Raw genomic sequence first — 16,121 nt, 5'->3', positions numbered from 1 at the left:
CACATGAACTATTCAGAGAGAGAAAAGTATAGCTCTGAGATGCAAAAATCAAGATCGACAAAAATTATTGCAAAAAAAAGTATATAGCAGTGGACAAAGTCCTACTGGAAAGTAATAACCATCAAGCAGTGTTCCCAATATAGATCAAGGCACATGCTTTGAATAATTATAATGCACAAAATCTGAATAGTGTTATAACAGTAGACATAGTCCTACTACAGATTAGCACTTTATATGAGTATATAGGTGTCACAACACTCAGATGTCCGAGTCCGGGAGAAGCACATTGAATAAATTATATATGACCTACTTTCAAATGATTCCATAAAAGTGGGCATATGTATAGGCAACAATTACAAATAAGGCACATACTGTATAAGCAGAGGATTTAGCAACCTGTATGGACCTGGAAATACCCCTGACGCGCATTTCGTGTGTTGCTTCTTCCGTGGAGTAATGGAAGGGTCGCAGCACCAGCTATTTAAATTAAACTCACTCAATATATTGGGAATACTGCTTGATGGCTATTACTTTCCAATAGGACTTTGTCCACTGCTATATATTTTATTTTTTTGCACTAATTTTTGCCTATTTTGATTTTTGTATCTCAAATCTATACTTGACTCTCTCTGAATAGTTCATGTTAATGCTGCTACATTTTTGCTGCTACTCTTTTTCCACAATCAGTCAGCTGAATAAAAACACCATATAGTCATAATAATTATTTACTCTGGTACTATTCTTTGCATTATTTGCACTTTAGAGCTACGTTTTGCTCCTCTAGAATAGTCTGTGTCTATGCTGCTATTATGTGTACACCATTACATCATTGTATTCACTAATTTTTTTGTACTTTTAATGCTGGTGGGCTGAATAAGGCATATACTCACACTTTATTACATTATATGATTGGTAATTGATTATAGGATATCCTGTAGGGATCCTACTTCTGTTTCATGTTCTCTGTTTTTTACTGTTTTTATCTTTGATATTTTATTAGAATCATGTTATCAATATAGATTTAATATTTTATTTTGGCGTTTTTACTCCTGTTTGTTCTTTGTAGGTTGTTATCTAGCATCCACACGTATGGCATATCTGTAGCAATGAGAGCTTGCCTTATTTACAGGGGGATGTCTCCAGAATCACAAGCTAGGCATAATGTACTTGGCATTACAATGTACAGGGCACTACAATGTACGAGCACTACAATAGCGGATTTGCAATTTTTAATTCGCAACATCCACTGATGCTTGTTTCTGGAAAACACCCATGAAGTCAAATCATAACTACACCTGTAGATAAATTCCCAAAGTAGTATAATTCCCAATATGAGGTCACTTGAGGGGGTATTTTGCTCCTCTATCACTTAGCGGTTCTGTATATGGAGTCTATAAGCTATTCTAGGAAAATATGTGCTCCAAGAGGCAAATAGCGCTCTGTCCCTCCCTGCAGAGGTGTAGTTTGTAAAATGGGGTCACTTATGGGGTTCTGCTGTTCTAGCACTTCAGGGCCTCCTCTAGTGGGTAATGGAACCCGTAAATCATAATCATAAAATCTGCACTATAATATGGCGCTCTTTCCCTGCTGAGCTTTGCACTGTGCCTGAAAAGTAGTTCCCAATTACATGAGAGTATTGGCATACTCTGGAGAAATTGAACAACAAGCTCAGAGGTTCATTTATCCTATTACCCCTTATAAAAAATCAAATATTTCCAAATGTTTAGGCACATCATGGGCTCTCCAGACGCACCTTGGCGTTCACTCTCAATTCCAGACAATGTTGAATTCAAAAAGTCAAATGGCGCTCCTTCTCTTCCAAGCTCTGCTGTGTGCCCAAACAGTGGTTTTCCCCCACATATGGGGTATTGGCGTACTCGGGAGAAATTACACAACAAATGTTGGGGTCCATTTTCTCCTATTACGCTTGTGAAAATAAATAAATTTGGGGCTAAAATAAAATTGGTTTAATTCCTGTGAAGCAGCTGAAGGGTTAATAAACTTATTGAATGTGGTTTTGAGAACTTTGAGGGGTACAGTTTTAAGAATGGTGTCACTTTTGGGTATTTTCTGTCATATAGGCCTCCCAAAGTCACTTCAAACGTGATATGGTCCCTAAAAATCTGTTTTGTTAAAGAAAAATGATGTTTAAAAAAATTATGCAGTAGTAAAGTAGACATGTGTTAAAGGTTATTTATTAAGTGCTTTGTGTGAAATAACTCTGGTTCAAGGGCATAACAATTAAAAGTTGAAAATTGCAAATTTTTCAACATTTTTGCCAAATATCCCATGTTTTCACAAATAAACGCAAGTCATATCAAACAAATTTTACCACTTTCATGAAGTACAATATGTCACTAGAAAACAATTTCCGAATCAGTGGGATCCGTTGAAGCGTTCCAGAGTTATTACCTCATAAAGTGACACTGGTCAGAATTGTAAAAATTAGGGGTTGAAGGGAATATGTCACATTGAAAATGGAGTCAAATCAGCAAAGTAGCATAATAAGAGCACTAGAAGATGAGCAGGCTGAAGTATAGGTTAGTGGGAAAAGATTCAGTATGACCTACAAATTATTTGTATAACCCCGCTCAAGGCTTTTCAGTGTGTTGAGTGGCCCTAAGTGACTGACAGCTATCTTTTTATGCACAATTACACAAGGAATCCCTGAGTAGGATCGCCCACTTGTCTGAAAAGCGCACAATGAGTAAGAATTTAACCTCCTCCCACCACAGCCATTTTTTGTTTTTGTGTTTCTTTTTCCCTTCCCCTCATCCAGGAGTAGGACTTTTTCAATTTCCCATCGAAACTGTCAAATAAGGGCATTTATGTGGGATGAGTTTTATGGAAACAGCTAAACCAAATATCCTAACTTTTTACATTTAAATGTATATTTTTAAAGGGGAAAAGGCAGTGATTCAAATTTTGTCTTTTTTTATATTTTTAAAAACATTTCTTTTTCTTAAAACTGTTGTTTAGTCCCCATAGGGAACTTGAAGCTGTGATCATGTGATCACTTGTTCTATCTACTGCACTACTATTTTATTGCAACATATAGCTAAAATCAGGGTATCCATCACAGGAGTACCAGCATGGTAGCCATAGGCCCAAGCCACGGGCAACATAAATCAGAGCATGGCTGCAGGATTGTAGCCAGGTATATTTTTCTCTGAAATGCTCTGGCATTTCAAAGAAGACATCGTTAAAAGATCTGGCTGGGGAATCATAGCCAGAGATGTCACTAGTCCGGCATCTCTCCCAGCTGACTCTTCCCAGCACTGCTACAGGTGATTGACAGGCCTTTCCTTCGTTGATATATAGAAAGAGCCATCAACCATCTGCAGTGGCGCTGGTAGAAACCAGATGGGGGCGGTATATGACTAGTTTCATCCCTGCCTATGATCCTTGACTGGATCTTCTAACTATATTTTCGCGGAAACACTCCGGTTTATACCTGACTGTATTTTTGCAGCCAGGCTCTGATTCATGCTGCCCGTGGTGTGGGCTGTACGAATCAGAGGATAGGGTCCCTTTGGCAATTATTTTAGGTGAGGTTCCCTGATCTTTTGTATATTCAGATGCAAAAAGGTTGTAATCTGATATCATAAGCCTCATGTAGACCTGTAAGTATCTAAACAACAGAAAGTTAGGGAGCCTAAACTCTTTCTGAATACTATTTTCAAAAAGATATTTTACAGTTTCTACACCATATTTGCAATATATTTATATATCTCAAGTCTTAAAGAACTAAAGTCATACATAGGCTCAATTGCCCAAAATAGGACCCCTTAAGGTTAAATACACCATGTAAAACATGTCCTGAAATAAAGTGTACTGTGCAAAAGTTTTAGAAAGGTGTGTGAAAAAAATGCTGCTAAAAAGGAACCTTTTAAAAGTTAAAGTATTATTAGTTTATTTTTTATCAATGAACAAAATGAAAAGTGAATGAACAAAGGAGAAATCTAAATTAAATTAATCAACGTAGCCACCCTTTGCCTTCAAAACAGCATCAAAACATCAATTCTTGTAGGTATACTTGCACACGGTTTTTGAAGAAACTCGTTAGGGGGGTTGCCCCAAACATCTTGGAGAACTAACCAAAGAACTTCTGTAAATGTAGCCTAGTTCAAATCCTTCTGTCACTTCATGTAATTCTAGACGAACTTCATGATGAGATCAAGGGGCTCTTTGTGGGCAGTGCCATATTTGGCATTCATGCTGCCCTAGGCGCATTAAGTGGTCACGTCCCCCACTGATTAATAAGATCTTAGTGAAAAAGAAACTCCAAACGAATGTGGTGCTAGTCACCTTAGGATTTCTTTGGCAATAATGTATTTTAACATTTTTTCTTTGAGAAATTAAATTTATTTTTTGGAACAGATTTTTCACTGAAATTGGATGTATTTAAGAAATCCCAAGGTGACTAGCGCCACATTCGTTTGGAGTTTCTTTTTCACTCAGAATTTACTACCTGTGTAGATCCTAATCAGGATCAGTACATAGTTCTCCAAAGTGAGCTGCACACCTTATTGGACTATACAGGACATGGAGGAGATGTGCCCAAAGAATTGATTCCTTGAGAATCTCAACTTGCATTTCTTACTGATTAAAGGTGAGCATAACCACAACGAAAATAATTTTTTACTGTTGGTAAAAACATATTACGCTCAGAGGAAGCGCCGCACTTGTCTTTCTTCCCTCTCTCCCTATTAGGGTTCTTCTAAAGGTCTACTGATTAGTAAGACTAAGGCACATATGTCAAACTCTGACTGTCGAGACACAGGGTCTCCCATGGGCATAATACTATTCATATCACACAGGGTGAGGGTAAAACAGTGTGGCAATACTTTATTGAACCACCAAGCAGACAATAAATATATAGAACAGTCCCAGCAAATACACAAGATGGTGCAAATTACAGAGTCTCACCCTTCCACTGCCTCACCGTGCAGTGAGGAATGTGGCCAGGTGACCTGATTATCCCAAACTGTATTTCTTCAAAACGTCCCTGAGAGTTCTGTGATAGTCATTGGAGAAGATCTGTATTCCTCGAGCCAGGGCCGTAGTCCCTTAAGCTGGCATCCTGTAGAATCCAAATCTGTGTCGCTCTTGATGGAGCCATGTGTCCTGGTTGCTGTTCTGAAGAGTCTCTCTTGGCTGTGATTTTGTAAAGTCTCTTTGATACAGAGACATATGCCCCTTAAATAGTTCACATCTAATAATAATAATAATGATTTTTTAGTTTTATAGCGCCAACATATTCCGCAGCACTTTACAATTTTAGGGGGGACTTATACAGACAATACAGAATAAGCATATCTCAAATCAAAAGGAGTGAGGGCCTTGCTCGCAAGCTTACAGTCTATGAGGAAATGGGGGAGACACAAAAGGTAGAATGAACATATATTGTATAATGCAGCCTTGATATACTATATAGGATAAATAATACATGGACTGGTCGCCTGCCAGTATGTGTACAGTCCTGACCGAGGCTATTAAGTACATGGATGATATGAACCTGAAATTGAAGATTTTAATATGGGGGAAAACTGGGACGGACAGATAGTGTGTTTAGGCGAAATGCCAGTCTAAAGAAATGGGTTTTAGGGTCCGCTTGAAACTGTGGGTATTGGGAATTAATCAAACTGGCCTGGGTAGTGCTCTTCATGGTGTGTCACTCTTCATGGAGCCATATGTCCTGGTTGCTGTTCTGAAGAGTCTCTCTTGGCTGTGATTTTGTAAAGTCTCTTTGATACAGAGGCATATGCCCCTTAAATAGTTCACAACTGTCTTTTCAAGCACACATCCACAGATCAAGGATAAGGGATGATGATATTAACAAGCACTGCCTGAGTATCCACAGCTCATCCACCAATGTTGACTTGCCAACACTGAAGGATAAACTGTCAACACCCAAACAATGCAAGTCAACAAAATGCAGGGCCCACACAATAATTAATCAACATATTTAGCAAACATCCATTATTCAAAGACCCTGCATCCCTGTCCTCCAGAGATAACAGACAATAAACTGTAGGAGCTGATATAAGATTCAAATAACAGCCATTCATCAATTAACAAATATCAACTCAACCTGCAAGATGAGTTAACATCCAGACTCATGAATAATAGTTTTGTCTCTGGGCCTACTGAATTTATGTCTAGCATAATTAAGAAGAAATTCTGTGTCATCACATTGGCCCATGGGCCAAATCTGGCCTGCAGGGTGAATATATTTGGCCAGCAACAGTGGTCAGGTCCCCCGGCCAGCATCCCACTTTCAACTGTATCAGCATCCTAGATGCCGATACAGTGGAAAGCAATGATGAAGGAGGGAGCAACTGCTGTTACTCCCTCTCCCATCATTCCCCCTTTGTGTCTGACGTCTCAGCACAGCGGGTGCGAATTAAAAACGATCTTCAATGTAAAGAAGAACATGGAGTCCTGGAAGTGATGATATGGTCTTCATAAAGCCCTAATCTCAACATCATCAAGTCTATGTGAGATTATATGAAGAAACAGATGGATTTATGCAAGCCTACATCCACAGATATGTGGTTAGTTCTCCAAGATGTTCCTTCAAAAACAATGTACAAGAGTACTTAGAAAATTGATATTTTGTTGCCGGCAAAGGATGGTAACACCAAATATTTAATTTAGATTTCTCTTTTGTTCATTCTCTTTGTATTTTGTTATTTGATAAAAAAATTAACACTTCCATTTTTGAAAGCATGCTTATATCGCAGCATTTTTCTGCACCTGCTTAAAACTGTTTTCACGGTATATATTTATACTTATGTATATGAAATAAAACTGGTTCAGGAAAAAGTTACTTAAAGGGGTTGTCCAGTCAAAAGTGATGTCTGCAGCCACTCTTTGTGACTGCAGACTTATGAATCCCCCCCAGCGCAGGCACTGTTTCAGCCTCGGTAAAGGAGGATACGTATAAGTTATACATATCCCTGGCCAGTGGGCACGGCCTTGCTCTCCATACACTTACATTGAGTGAGGCCGCACCTTCTTGTCAGATGCGCCCACTGGCCGTTTACGTCACTAGACTCCATGCACTATGATTTATACATACCCTGCGTTACCGAGGCTGAAACCGGCGAATGCCCGCAACGCACAGTGCCTGCGCACTGCAGTCACACAGAGTGACTGCAGACTTATCACTTTTGACCAGACAACCCCTTTAATTGAAAGCAATTCTATGACACAAACAATGGCACTTTTTTCCACTTGAAACAAAGGACGAGATCAGATGAATCTGTAAATAATTAGAAATTAGACTCACCTGCCCTAACTTGTCAGTGCTCACATGGCTTAAATTAGCCAATCAATTGTGACTTTCTTGCTTAAAAAAGCCAGTTTTATTCCCTCTTGTTTGCGCTCAATAACAATGACGAGTCAGCCATCAGAGCAGACCAAAAATGCTATTATCACCAAACACAAATGATATAAAGTGTATAAGACTGTTTCTCAAAGTTTTGGCATTCCTGCTTTAACAGTGTTATAAGAAATGTTCTACTCATGGAGCAGAGTTCATGGCCTACATAAGCCTACATGACTTGAATCTGTAGCTGGCCTGTCTTGTTTTGACTTATGATCTGGCCACAACTATATCATGTTCAGTAGCAGTGTCCTGTAATAGAGGAGAGAATTTATTCAACAGCAAGAATTGATAGGCTGCTTGAATGAGGGTTAGAGGTTGATGGTGACAAAACCTGCATCTTCATTTTGCCTGTGACTGAACTGAGGCCGGTCAGAACGAAGTGCTCAATTCATCAAGATCAGCTTTGTTCATGTTCAGTAGGTGTTTAAAACTTTCCTGGTTTTTCAGAACTACAGGATCATCCATCCTGCATGAACAGCTGCACATTCCCCTTGGGACAGTCACGTTATCATTCTAGGATGTTGAAAAACCAAAGACAAGCAAAATACCCAAATAACTGGAAGTAAATGGATAAATCGCACAGTGCAAAAATAATAATACATAATAAAGGGTATTTAGTTAACATAATTTTGATCAAGATAATGTAAAAGCCATCCTACCACGTCACAGTAACCCTTATGGGACAGTCCTAACTCTAATATTAAAACCTTACCATTTGTCAAGTGACATACATATGGATAAGGGCAGAGAGACTGAACCCCTAGGATGTTGCAGCATAAAACTATTTGTGCGTATTTTATATAAATATATGTTGTGTGTAGTTTATGCTTTTTTTTTCTGTAAATGTGATAACTTAACTCACAACAATAATTGTTAAAAAAATGTAATGTGTCTATAAACACCTATTTATAGCGTAATTTTTCATTATATTAATATCAATCTGCTGCTTTGTCCTGCATAAGAATAAAATACAACTTCCAAACCATAATGCTTATTCTTTATAAATTTATTCCAATAAGACAGGACATTCAACCATGACGAGGTTACAATGAAGGTAGCTTACTAACCAAACAGAGAAAAAGGAAATTAAAAAGCAGTGAAAGACACTTCACAGTAATTGGGCTGTGAGTCATGAACTTGAGAATTGTAAATGATTTCCACAAATTATTCTTGCTAAGTGAGGCCAAGCACAACTGCCGTTAGCCAATCCATAACAACAGGTCTATTTCCTATTATAACTAATTGGGGAGATATTATTACATTAAATGAAGCATTACATTTGAACTTTCCACATGCAGGGCTGCTCACATAGATGTAATCTATCTTTTTCTAGATTTTAAGTTACTTTTAAGCAACATTGATTCTATATGTTGTATAAAAGTAAATAAATCTCTTGAAATTTTAGAAAAACACTTTGAAATTAATTAATAAAAAAAACACACAAGTCATTACTTTCTGTGAAAAAATGGCTTGACTACCTGATATTGCTTTCTCCAGCAGGCATTTATGGTAACTATCTGTCATTAACTGGGAGAGTTTTATTTTCTCCAAAATTAAAAAAACAGTCTCATTAACTTTTTGTCCCCCTAAACCAGGGGTGGGGAACCTTGTTTCTGCCAAGGGCCATTTGAATGTTTATACCATCATTTTGGAGGCCACACAAACCGCGCACTAACTGGTGTCAGGATGTAATGTTTCATGGCACACGCCTCCGTGTTCAGTAGTAAATAGTGTGTGCACATGGTCACAGAGCAAGAAGAAATTAAAGGGCAGGCGGCCGTCAAAATAACGGATGCACACTCCACTTGTCAGATGCTCTTTACTCATTAAGGGACATGCTCCTCTTAATGAATCAGGAGCGTCTGACTCCAACACATCCCCTCATCAAGGCCACCAATGTTCATGGGGTTTAGTGCCATATTGCAGGCTTCACTTTCAGATGAATTCAATTTTCAGCTTGTGGTATAACATTATATTTTAAGAACCCTCTAGGACAGAATACATTGTTTTCTAATATCTTTCCAAAAATTTATGTAAAATTCACCTGTTTCACTATGCTAGATAAGAACAAGAAAAAGTAAAACAGTGTGTGCTACTCACCAAGTGTCCTGTAGTTGCTTCTGGAGGGATAAGAAGCAACGCTGTTTTAGTGGGGAGCAGGTCTTTTTTTCCTTGATGGATGTGTTGGCAGAGTTAGCAAGGACTTCACACACAGCATGCCCTTTATTCCTTGATTGACACACTAACAGCCAGGATAGTGTGACTCTTTATGCCTACAGCAACATTCCGATGACTTTTGGTTAGTGACACATGCTGTTTAATAATAAGCAGTTTTATGAGAGTCATAGTTAGGAAGGTAAAAGAATGCACTATAACACTAAAATGTTGGTTTTTATCACAAAGATTTCGAGACAGGTTTCCGTTTTTCTCCAACTAGAGATGAATAATTGAGTTCAGGCTGCTCAAGTCTGGCATCCAGTCCTCTGTGGAAGTTGGTTTCCGCTTCTATGCCCGGTATTCTCAGCCCGACATCCAGGACCCCCGTGACATAATAACACAACTGGACTCTATGTCAAACCAGGGCAACGCAAATCCAATTGCTCATCTGAGACTATTGATTAGTGCATCCCCACTCTATTACAATAAAACATTTCTAGTGAATTCTATGGTGGTGAGCTGACTCTAAACAGAATACTTTTGCAACAATGCTTTACAATTGGTTTAATAGATTGTTCCTTTAGTCCTGGAGTTTGGCAAGGTGTTCGTTGGCAATTTTTTGGGCGGGATAACAGAGTTTCCTTCTGGAACACTGAACCTGTAGATTTAATTTGCTCAGTTTTTGTCTAATAGAAGACACATGCACTTTGATCATTAGTGCTGAGAGCTACGTGTAGGACGCACAATAAAATTGCTGGGATACTTAGAGCTTATTCTGCTCTTGGATTAACCTTGATGGATAGCCTGATCGAGGAAAGTTGTCAGTTATTGGAAATCTTATTAATAATCTTCCTGTCAGTGGAATCATTAATTTTCAGTTGTTCGTAAAAAATCTTTTTCTGGACTCATAATATTCTTTCTAAGGAGCTCTTTGGATCTTGATATCAAACTAAATGCTTGCAGCAGGTAAAATGGCTTTTCCAGCCTTATAGAGTTAACTGCTTATCCCTAATATGGACCACATCAGTGAGATCCAAGCATTGGCTCCCCTCCGTTCAGCTGTTTGAAGACGTTGCAATATATTCAGCAGCTTGCTGGTTGTTTTTCACTTGCTTGTACAAGAGGTTTTACTTTAGCAGCCGTACAAGATATTCCCATTAAAGGGAGAGTACGAACCAGTCTTCCAGCTGCGGTAAAGGAAGTTGTGGCATTACCTAAGAGCACTGCAGCTTCTTCGAACCGATGATCAGAGGGAATGCCAATACCTCCACCAATCTAATATTGAAGGCTTATTCTAGGGAATACCCCATTAAGAATAAAGGCAAGGTCTACTTGTGTATTTAGTGAACCCACAATATATATTTAACAGCTTTTAGTTTGCAAAAAACTACGGAAATGTAGTTAAAATGTCAGCAGTGTGTGTGAATGACTACAACCAGTAATGTACACTGGAATGTGCTAATTATCTACTATGTGCATATCATAATAATCAGCTAAAAGTGATTGTACATATTCATTTCCTCATTGTCAGTGGCTCCAATGAGAAAATATCCTTCACTGATTTCCGTGAGAAAATATTTTTGTCAGAATGCACTTGGCAGAGACCATAAATTTATTTTAGTAATTGACCGTGGGAAAAATTGTATTTGTTTATCTCGATTACTTAAGATTAGCGCCGGACTATGCATTTGGTAAGGTTAGTATATTACTCCAACACATATCATTTGCTGGATGCAAAGCAGTGAAGGTAGGAGCATCTTATTTTTCTATATCTTTTATTATTTTACTAGTATTATTACTGCTTTTTCTTCATCGGAATCCATATTATATAGTAAGAGGTATCCGATGATAATGAAGATTGTTAATTTGTCTTGCGATTGTAAAATTTTAAAGATGTGCCTCCAAACTAATCATATTGAAGAAGGTTTGGCAGATCTCCTGACATTACAATACTGGAGCATCTTCTTAGGACTTTGTATTGTGCTACTGTTGACAGACAGGGTTGTCTGCTTTTCATATGCATAGCTTATTCTTTTTCTGGTGAAAAGTTATACATTAGGCTTTGTTTACAAATCCCTTAGTTGTTAAGATCTCTGCTTGCTTTTAATGTGATTCTTCATGGTTTGCTGATGAGAATATGTCCTTGTCATGTGATGATTACACAGGCTCTCAATTATCACAATTGGTCCCATTATGACCCCTGGATCTGTGGGATCACCATGTGACCAGGACAACTTTTAACTTAAATGTCATCCTGTAAACATTCAGTAAACGATAAATACATGCTGAAAACCATGAAAAATTGATACACTAAGTATATTGAAAAATTACACAATGGATATGCATTATTTGTTGAAAGCAGAATACCCATTCATGCAGACCCAATACATTCTCTAAGGCCTCATTAGATGTCGGTTTTTCACACACGCGTTCTAGCTATGTATTTTCACAGAAAGAACATATAGCCAGTATAGTTCATGGTGCTGTTCACATGTGTATGTTTTTTATGGCGGGGTGTTGCCAAAATTCAAGAAGATTTGTCTGGCTTTCATCCAAGTCACATATCACAATCACCCATAGCAGTCTAAGGCTATGTGCCCACGTTCAGGATTTGAAGCAGAAATTTCTGCAGCATTTCTGCATCTCTTGGCAGGAAAAGTGCTGCAGAAAAAAAACTGCATGTTTTGCCGCGATTTTGACACATTTTTTATGCATTTTTTATTGCGTTTTTTAAAAGCGTTTTTGTACATCAATGAATGATTTTTTGAACTAAATAAAGTTATTTAAAAAAAGAAACATGGGACATTGCTTTAACCCTTGGATTACCGTCAGACCTGGGTGAGTATATTGGTTAATTTAATTGATTAAAGGATGTGTCTGTTGTATTTCAAATAATGTGTTTACACTGTGTGTGTTTATTTAACTCTTTACTTTACTTTAATTAGGTGTTGTAATGAAAGAGTCTAATTGACACCTTTTCATCACCACACAAAAGGGCTAGGTGTCAGCTAATCCCATAAACCCAATCTTCATTAGCATTTCCATTCATGTAAATTCTGGGGCAGCTGTGAGCTGCTATTGTTAGCATAGGAAGATGCCATTAGGCAAACATTTTCCCTGGCTAGTAATAACAGCTCAGAGCTGTTTCGTTAGCCGCTACGTCCCCCCGATCAGCACTCAGCAGCGCATTGGATGCAGTGTATTTTTGCTGCGTCCAAAACGCTGTGTTCTAATGCCGCACTTTTGTTGTCAATACTTGCGGATCCACCGCATATAATGACACTTCAAACGGTCAAAATCTGAACAGAAATTGACATGCTGCTGGTGAGTTTGGGTACATGGCCACGGTCAGGAGCCACTGCAGGTTTGAATCTGTGTATATATGCAGCGTCAAACTTGCAGCGTCCAGATGTTACAGCAAAGTGGATGGGATTTCTAGAAATCTCATGTCCACTATGCATGCATCTGAGGCTGTGGTTCACCCTCGGACACTGACATGCGGCGCGTCTTTCAGGACTGCAGCATGTCAAATTCTCTTGCGAAGTTGCTAGTCTCCGCAACAGAAATTTGACCACTAGAAAGTATTTAATGCGATAAATCCGCAAGGTTCAGTAAACACACATGGATTTACTTGCGTTCAATAGAACGCAGCGTTTTGGACGCAGCAAAAATATGCCGTGTTCAAAGCGCTGCTACATCCGGATCGTGGGCACATAGCCTAAATTTTTTTTTAAAAAATGGCATGGGCTCCCGTGTTATTTTTATAACCAGCAGAGGGACAGCCGACTGCTGGGGGCTGATATTAGTAGCCGGGGAGGGGCCATTAGCCAAAAATGTTCTCTGGCTATTAATAACAGCCCAAAGCTGTTTGCTTAGCCTTTACTGGCTAGATTACAGAGGGACCCCAGAAAACAATTGACGTAGGGTCCCCCTATAAAATCTAACCAGAAAAGGCTAAACAGACAGCTGCGGGCTGATATTAATTTTGCCTCTCTGTTGTGGAGATATTAGCAATCAAAGTATTTGGCCCCTAATGAATTAAATAGATGTTAGCAGATAGTTTTCACTGGGGACATGTACTTTTCCTCATTTGACACTGAACAGTCATAAGCAGGAAGCAACACTCAAATGGAAGAAGAACATGCCCCACCATAGCTTGTCGCAGCTTTCTCAGTGTCTGAGATGTAATGATACAGCTTTGATCTCCTGGTCTAACCTCCTACATGAGTCAGTGTGGAGGAAGGGGCAGTGCAACTGAGCTTAGCTGTGTCACATTACAAACGCAGCTACCAGCTCTCCTCCTTTCATAGCACAGTCACCTCTGCTGTACTGCCCCTGCACCACATTACTTGTCCGGAGATGTGTCAGTAATCATACCTATATTTGTTGTGTTCAAATTGTAATTGCTCTGCAGTGAGATCAGAGTAGGGTGTCATTATATATTACACAGAAGTATCCCAGAACAGGCAGGTGACTCCTTTGTGAGATGTAATAATAGCCCTAATTTCACTGTAGAGCGATTACGAGTTGCCTCAGGACAGCAGACAAAAGTGATTATTGACACATCTCCAGACAGGCAAGCAAGTACTATTTCTTACCTCCATTCCCTTTAATATTTCAAGATTCCTGTTTTCATGCTGACAGTTTTCCTGTCCACGAAGTGAATTTTTTGGGTCGTAGAATTTATCCAGATTCCTAACACAGAAAACTTTCTTGTTTTCTTGCCCCTATCGCTTTTTATTGTATAACCTGGATGTTAAGGGGAAATGAATGAATGAGTAAATAAATATCTATATCATTGATTGTCATTTTGGCATTCTAAAATCGAATACATTTTTCTCTGTTAAGATTATTTCCTTTGCATAAAGAAATAGTAAGATTTTCTCTGTCTTTCTTGCTAGCCCACACTGGGGTGGTTACTGGAAGTGCTGCAGCAGAGATCCAAAAGCCATGTGAATTTGACCAGTCAGAGTCAGAAGTATGACAAGAATTCATCTAGAGGAAGTGGTGGTTGGTGAGTCAGCATGACTAATTTCGTTCATTATGAGTTTGAATTTTTTTTCCTTTTTGCGCTTGTAGGTGTAAATGCTTAATAAAAAGAAATACAGTAAGTTCTACAGCTTTGGATGCTTGGATCTGCCTTTAATAATATGGTTTAGCACAAGAATAGTTAATGTGCACAGTTCTCTTCATCAGGGGGAAGTTACAGAGTTGGAGAATCTTCTGCTCATTCAGAGGGTATGTAGATTTGTATGACGCTGGAAGAAAGGTTGTGTTATTTGAAATTTTGCAGTGCAATGCTTGGTAACTTTCAGGCACAATTTTTGCAACATTTATACCATCCTATTTTGTATCAGTTTGTATAATTATTGCTGGGACATTAGATTTTCATGATGTGTGGTACTGGGATTTATGCCTTAAACAGTTATTCATACTTTATATAGATTCTTGATAATAGAAAAGTTACTTTATGGTTTATTTTGTTTGGTTGTCAGCTCTTTGTCATGCTAGAATTACATTTTATTTTTTCATTTTGTTGTTACATGCAGAGGGAGAATTTTATGTTGATACACTAAAATATATGAAGAGAGAGACTATTTAATGGATTTATCATGATGAGAAAAACTAAGTACACCCACTATGGATTTTATGGTTGGTTTTATGTACAAGGATATAATAAGAAGAATCTGGTCTTAATTAGGTAAATGTAACCTCAGATGAACAACACATGATAAATTACACTGGGTCATTATTTTATAAAAGGTAGGCAAAATGCACAAGCAGTGTGAGAAAAATGAAGCACACCCCATGAATCAAAGGCGTGCGGGACCAATCATGGAAGCAATAACTTGAAGTAATCAATTTCTGTATGAATTTTTGGCCAACTCTTCTTTACAACATAGACAGAAAGGAAACCTATCACGTTGTACACGCAGTCCAATCTGTGGACAGCATGATATAGAGAAGGAGAAGCTGAGCAGAAAGATATAAAGGTTTGTGGGAATGGTTTCCATATAACTTGTATTTTATTCAGTGACATACTTGGTGTTTGCATTCATATGAGTCCAGTGGGTGGTCCTACTCAGTGATTGATAGTTATCGCTTGACTTCTGGTGTCAGCACATTATTGGTCTAGGACCTCAGGAATCACTGTGCTAGATCCACTGTGTTGTCTATATTGTTAATGTACTATATGTGCAAGACACATGTCAATGTCATCAGATTATCTAGTAGTTAAAGCGTATCTGTCATTTCATACATAGCTTATAAAAGAGAATGATCTTGCTATTCTCACCCCCCATACAAGCCTGGTATATCCAGAAACTGTCCAGGATTCTCATGCGCTGTAATTTATCATACATTTTATTTGAGTGGGCAATTCTTCTTCATCAACATTCCACCAGAACTATGGGTACTGGAACTTCCTTTCAATTACTTACCAGCATGTTTTGTTGCTGTGATTGTCCAATGGCTTTCTTGCTCTAAACTAGAATCATAGAATCATAGAATCATAGAATGGTAGAGTTGGAAGGGACCTCCTGGGTCATCTGGTCCAACCCCCTGCTCAAAG

General features: G+C 38.4%; 1 protein-coding gene across 16 annotated transcripts in view; it reads left to right on the top strand.

Annotated features, from left to right (window-relative positions):
• Positions 1–16,121, top strand: part of LOC141257787 (uncharacterized) — a 1,010,546-nt gene that overhangs the window by 65,384 nt on the left and 929,041 nt on the right. For 12 of the 16 annotated variants that reach the window (XR_012318105.1, XR_012318103.1, XR_012318104.1 and 9 more), the window contains exons 1-2: positions 11,228–11,297; positions 14,452–14,564. The gene's annotated coding sequence lies outside the window, so the exon portion shown is untranslated. Of the gene's footprint in view, positions 1–11,227; positions 11,298–14,451; positions 14,565–14,621; positions 14,789–16,121 lie in introns of those variants that run through there. The other 4 variants (XM_073672776.1, XM_073672771.1, XM_073672766.1 and 1 more) reach the window with 2 other exon arrangements.

The sequence above is a fragment of the Phyllobates terribilis genome, unplaced genomic scaffold (genome assembly GCF_046119375.1).
Source record: "Phyllobates terribilis strain yellow unplaced genomic scaffold, ASM4611937v1 Scaffold_3__8_contigs__length_932513732, whole genome shotgun sequence".
NCBI lineage: Eukaryota > Metazoa > Chordata > Amphibia > Anura > Dendrobatidae > Phyllobates > Phyllobates terribilis.
This window is presented reverse-complemented; position numbering and strand designations above follow the sequence as displayed.